The sequence below is a fragment of the Bradysia coprophila genome, assembly GCF_014529535.1.
Source record: "Bradysia coprophila strain Holo2 chromosome IV unlocalized genomic scaffold, BU_Bcop_v1 contig_5, whole genome shotgun sequence".
Classification (NCBI taxonomy): domain Eukaryota; kingdom Metazoa; phylum Arthropoda; class Insecta; order Diptera; family Sciaridae; genus Bradysia; species Bradysia coprophila.
The window spans coordinates 2,162,545-2,169,483 of record NW_023503374.1 but is presented as its reverse complement, the minus strand read 5'-3'; positions in this window follow the sequence as shown (position 1 = coordinate 2,169,483).

The following is a 6,939-nucleotide window of genomic DNA, read 5'->3' as shown; positions in this document are numbered from 1 at the left end:
GACTTTTGAGAACGGAAAAGTGTTCTCATTTCGACAAAATGTTTTCTTGGACTTTTGAGAACGGAAAAGTGTTCTAAGAAAATATTTCGGAGTGACTATTCGACACCAGTGTCGAATAGCCACACAACACAGTGCATGCTATTTGACACCAGTGTCGAATAGCCAAGCAACACAGTTCATGCTATTTGACACTGGTGTCGAATAGCCAAACAACACACGGCATGCTAATTGACACCTTTCACACTCATTTATTTATAGGCGAAATTGTAATGCATATATTCAAATAAAGATTGACGTCAATAAGTTGTTGTTTACGCCAGGTTGGTATTTCGTGTAAGAAGGCCAAAAGGTGTTGATAAAATGTAACGTAAAGGAGTTAAGTTCGTCCCAACAGAATTCAACTTTTTACGAAAAGAATACAAATTTTGATTGTACATAAAAAGCGTTTTAACACGCCGAGCGATCCGACCCATTGCCCTGGAGCGAAGCGGAGGGCCGCAATGCGAGCCGGGCGCCGGAACGGTGTCGGTAACTTAGGAGTTATTTTTTTTTTCTCGCATCGTCTAATAATTAGCCCTTTTACAAAATAGCACTCTCAAAAAATTCCACAGACTCAGAAATACTCAGCCATAAATAGTGGAGGTGCCATCGACTTGTACCTTTTTTCTATCGGTATTTTATTATTTTTTATCGGTAGTAGTGAATTAATTTATCGGTCATTTATTACCATCCTAAAAGAAACACATGACCTACGGTGATTTTTTAGCCTCCGAATAGTAGCAGTGCTGTGTACTTACATACCACATTTTCTCAATCCACATAAAAAAAAACCTCGTACATATTATTCGTACATTTTACGCACATTCATGCTGATACTGCTGTGTGATTTCAAATGAATTTGTATTGGATTGTATATGTGGATTGAATAAACGTTGAAAACAGAAACAAATTTCTAAACTAAGTTCATCGGGTGTAGAGAAAACAAAAAATGAAACAATTTCGCACTCAAAAATCTTTTCATGGAAACCATTTTCACATCTTCCATACATCAGATATGCAAATCTATCATTGAAATACTTCCAGCGATATCGTAATGGTTTATTTTTAGTTTTCGCCGTGGATTTTTTTTAATTACCAGCCTAGATCAGATCAGATGAAGGTTGCCCCAAAAAGCTGTAAATTTATAATTTCGCTATATTTCGGTCCATGTTTGGGACAATCATAATGCGCAAAAAAAGGCAGCTCACAATAATGACGCAGCCTGTAAAAAAGCGATCTTTTCCAAAAAAAATATTAAATTTACAATAAATAAAAATCATCTATTCTATTTTTCCCTAATGTGCCCAAAATGCAGGCGGCGTTTCCACGTTGTATAGCGATTGAAATTCGTTGCAAAAGATAGTCCTTTGATTTAGCCTCACCAGTTGCCTTTTTCATTAATGATCCCAATTTTTCTACAAATTTCTTCGTCTCAGGACCCATGCAACCTAAAGTCTCAAAAGCAAGCGGGGTGAATAAATAATTTTGCTTTAATTTCATATAATGATTATGTTTATGTCTCTCCGCTTTGTCAGCAATTGAGCGTGCTTTCTTTGATGACTCGTTAATATACGATGCAACCATTGTATCTCTAACAGTTACATCCCACAACAACGACCTACCATGACTCCATGGTATTAAAGTCACTCCATCAGGTCTTTTGCCATCATCTCTTGAGATACCAGGTGGCTGTATTATGGGACAATCATCACTAGTGGACCGAAATCAGGAGAATCGAAGATGCTTAAGAAAAGTTTAATAGTTTCCATATATTTGAGTTTGAAGTTTCGTTCGTGATAGGACAGGTCATGATGGATTGCTGCATCTATCACTATTTCGAACTTAAATCATTGTCCGGTTTAAGTTTTATTCCTTAAAAATATGTGATCCAAAAGTAGAGCCCCAAAGCTTGTGAGTCAAATTTTCGTTACTACTTAACCTGTGATTTTTAATAGCCAGGCTTTACAGCGGATGCTATTCGACACCCACCTTTGAGAGCCAGAAATAAATTTCGCGCGCGCGAAATTTATTTCTGGCTCTCAAAGGTGGGTGTCGAATAGCATCCGCTGTGTTGCCTGGCTAATCGACACCAGTGTCAATTAGTATTGACTGTGTTGTGTGGCTAATCGACACCAGATGCAAATAGCATTCACTGTGTTGTCTGGCTATTCGACACCGGTGTCAAATAGCATGCACTGTGTTGCTCAGCTATTCGCATCCGGTGTCGAATAGCCACACAACACAATGCATGCTATTTGACACCGGTGTCCAATAGCATCGGCCAAAATATTTTGTCGAAATGAGAACACTTTGCCGTTCTCAAAAGTCTAAGAAATCATTTTTGCCAAATGAGACCACTTTTTGGTTCTCAAAAGTCCAAGAAAACATTTTGTCGAAATGAGATCACTTTTCCGTTCTCAAAAGTCCAAGAAAATATTTTGTCGAAATGAGAACACTTTTCCGTTCTCAAAAGTCTAAGAAAATATTTTTGCCAAATGAGACCACTTTTTGGTTCTAAAAAGTCCAAGAAAACATTTTGTCGAAATGAGAACACTTTTCCGTTCTCAAAAGTCCAAGAAAATATTTTGTCGAAATGAGAACACTTTTCCGTTCTCAAAAGTCTAAGAAAATATTTTGTCGAAATGAGAACACTTTTCCGTTCTCAAAAGTCTAAGAAATAGTCATTTACGTCACAAGGACAAAGGTCCGAAAGTACTTTTCCGTGTGATGTATTGAGTTTTTCATGCTTGCTATGGGAACCGAAAGTGAAAAAATGTCAATTTTGAGACCACTCTTCCAGTCTCGCACACCCGTAAATGTTAGCAAAGAGACCACTCGTTCAGTCTCGAAAAGTATTAAATCGGAGACCACTCGGTCAGCCTCATCACATCTAACAAAAAAAGTCCGAAAAGACTACTCGTTCATCTTCAAACATTCTCGGAAAATATTTGAAACGAGACTACTCGGTCAGTCTCGGAAGGTGCAAAGAAAAATTATTCGAAAAGAGACCACTCGTTTAGTCTCGAAAAGTATTAAATCGGAGACCACTCGGTCAGCCTCATCACATCTAACAAAAAAAAAGTCCGAAAAGACTACTCGTTCATCTTCAAACATTCTCGGAAAATATTCGAAACGAGACTACTCGGTCAGTCTCGGAAGGTGCAAAGAAAAATTATTCGAAAAGAGACCACTCGTTTAGTCTCGGAAATTGTAACAACGGTTCAAAAATAAAACTGCCAATAGATATATCAGATTTAGCAGCAAGCGTAACGTCGTTGGTGGTCCGATCCGAAAGTTAAGCATCATTGGTCGCGGTTGTTAGTACTTGGATGGGTGACCGCAAAATACATCACAAAATAAAAAAAAAGGTTAAAAAAAATCAAAATGTTACTAACATTATTACAATCATTTCAGTCAACTTCTTCGGTACAAATTGGATCTAGTGAATTGTAAGAGAAATGAAAAGTTGTGGCCATCTATGAACTCAACAGAGAAGTAACAAATGACAAAAAACGGGACAGAGAATATGAGACAGTCTTACATACTCAAAATGTGAGACGTCTCAAAAATAATAAAAAAAACTCAAAAATGTGAGACCTCTCAAAAAGAATAGAAAAAACTCAAAATGTGAGACGTCTTAAAGAGAATAAAAAAAACTCAAAATGTGAGACGTCTCAAAGAGAATAAAAAAAACTCAAAATGTGAGACGTCTCAAAGAGAATAAAAAAACTCAAAATGTGAGACGTCTCAAAGAGAATAAAAAAAACTCAAAATGTGAGACGTCTCAAAGAGAATAAAAAAAACTCAAAATGTGAGACCTCTCAAAATGAATAAAAAAAACTCAAAAAGTTAAAAAAAAACTCGAAAACAATAAAAAAACTCAAAATGTGAGACGTCTCAAACAGTCTTTTTTAACTTGAAAAATTATCATCAGACCACCGTCTCAAAAAGTCGAAATGACACTGCTCATCTAGTCTCATACCGTCTCAAAAAGTCAAAATGAGACTGCTCATCTAGTCTCATACCGTCTCAGAAAGTGGAAATGAGACTACTCATCCAGTCTCATACCATCTCAGAAAGTGGAAATGAGACAACTCATCCAGTCTCACACCGTCTCAAAAAGTCGAAATGAGACTACTCGTTCAGTCTCATACCATCTCAAAAAGTCGAAATGAGACTACTCATCCAGTCTCATACCGTCTCAAAAAGTCGAAATGAGACTACTCATCCAGTCTCATACCGTCTCAAAAAGTCGAAATGAGACTACTCGTTCAGTCTCTTACCGTCTCGTAAAGCAGAAATGAGACTACTCTGTCAGTCTCACACAAACAAGTCTGAATGAGACTACTCGGCAGTCTCTTGAAGTCCAAAAAAATTATTCCAAATGAGACTTCTCTGTCAGTCTTACAGATTCTCGAAAAATATTGTAAATGAGACTACTCTGACAATCTCAGAAAGTCTCGCAACATATTAGAAAGAAGACTACTCTTACAGTCTCAAACAGACTCGTAAAAAGTTGAAAATAGACTACTCATCCAACCTCAAACATCTTTGAAAAATATTTAAAACGAGACTTCTCCACAGTTTCGGATGAATTCTGATGAATTTCGGATGAATTATGAGAACTAAACCAGTCTCAAAGGTCGAAAAAGAGACGTCTCGCCTCCATACAAAAAAGCTGTATCGAAAAGACGTCTCACGACCACTTTTTTTTTACCCGGGAACCTCGCTCAATCAATCTCTTTACGTTTAAACTGTCTAACACTTTTGTAAGTCTTCCAGCACTACTATCAGTAACGTTTATTGAACGAAAAAAAAGACTGCTCACAATAATGACGCAGCCAGTAAAAAATCGTTCTTTTATTTCCACAAATAAAATTACAATAAATAAAAGTCATCTATCTTATTCGTCCCCAATGTACCCAAAATGCAAGCTGCGTTTCCACGTTGTATCGCGATCCAAATCCGTTGTAAAAGAAATTCCTTTGATTTAACTTCACCAGTTACTCTCTTCATCAAAGAACCTAATTTATCAACAAATTTCTTTGTTTCTGGACCCATGCAACCTAAAGTCTCAAAAGCGATCGGTGTTAATAAATAATTTTGCTTCAAAGAAATATAATGGTTATGTTTATGTCTCTCTGCTTTTTCAACAACTGAGCGTGCTTTCTTCGATGAATCACGAATATATGATGCAGCCATAGTATCTCTTAATATTACATCCCACAAGAGAGACCTACCATGACTCCATGGTATCAAAGTCAAACCATCTGGTCTTTTTCCATCATCTCTTGATATACCAGGCGGCTGTGTTATATTCGGAATACCTGCCATACAGAAACCTTGAGAGAAAATGTTATTTACATTAGCACTACTATCACTATAAGTCGAGTGACTTATAATTTTCGAAAATTTTTAGCTCTGAAAACTTTGTAATTCCTGAAGTTTCATAACTCCCGAGGAGCTACTAATAGGAATTTACTGTGGAACACGAACAGTCCTCCAGAATATAATTATCTGAAAGGATAGTGTGAAATTGTTCACTACTTTAGTCTACGTACACATACAGAGAAACTCCCCTTTCCATAAGGTTTCATCTATCAATATGTCCACATCTTTTCAACAATGGTTTTTTGTAGAGTGTTAACCGAGAGATTCTTTATTGGTTGCTTCATTGCTCTAATATCTTCAAACACTGAAAATGTACATTTGAGGTACAAACAACTCACTTCCTCGTTTTTGGATTTTTCTTTATCCTTTTTTTAAACCTTTTACATTTGAAAAACGGATAGATGAATCTGACCCAATTTCTCGAGGGGTAACCGACTGGCCAAAATGGTGGCAAATCAATTTCTAATTCCTTTCAATTCCGTTTAATTACTTCAATTACCGGACCAACTCGTCTAATTGCCGGATTCGCTCTATTTCCTTTCAATTCCTTTCAATTCCGTTCAATTCCTTTCAATTCCTTTTAATTCCCTTTCAATTCCCTTTCAATTCCCTTTCAATTCCCTTTCAATTCCCTTTCAATTTCTAAAGTTACTCCCTGTCAATTCCTTTTAATTGCTCTTAATTCCTTTTATTTCTTTAATTAACGGATTAACACCACTACTTGCCGGATTCGCCCTTCAATTCCTATAATTCCAAACAATTCCTTCAATTCCACGAATTTTCGAAATAATTGATCGATATTTTCAAATAGATATAAATTTAAAGTCAAAGTTAAACCCTTAAGCATTCGGAAAAAGAATCGTCAGACTATATCAAGATAAAATTTGGAACAACTATGTTGTCCTACATTTGAGACTCATTTTGTTAGAATCTTTACTTTTTACTCATACTTTTTAGAAGAGATTTTTCAATTTCAATTTAGATTAAACCGTCCAATAGACTATGCCAATCATATTTATCCAATGATGCCATTTTAAAGGTCATCAATAGTGGTGACTTTATCACTATTTTATTTTACCGGAATCATGCACACATTCAAATAAAAGCATTTCCGCCAAAAAAATCATTTTTTAAATTAACGGTCAAAATAATTTCAGTTTTGTGGTGTCACTTACAACTAACTTCACAACAGACATGTCAAGAATTTCGTTTACCTGAATGGCAACATATTTTTGTATGTTTTCTTCACATTTTACCGACTGAATTAGCACGAAACGTATTGCAGGCAATTTCTAGGCACATAAAATTAAGGAATTGAACACTGAATGGCACAATTCACACCAAATTACTTTTAAAAATGAGATTTTCACAACACCCACAATGTTTGACCAAATTAATTTGTCTTTAAAAGTATTTCGGAGAATTTGTCCTAAATTCTGTTTAAGACACTAGCATGAGCACACTCGGAACTATTTTCTGTGCGAAATTTAAACTGAATCACTTTGTTTT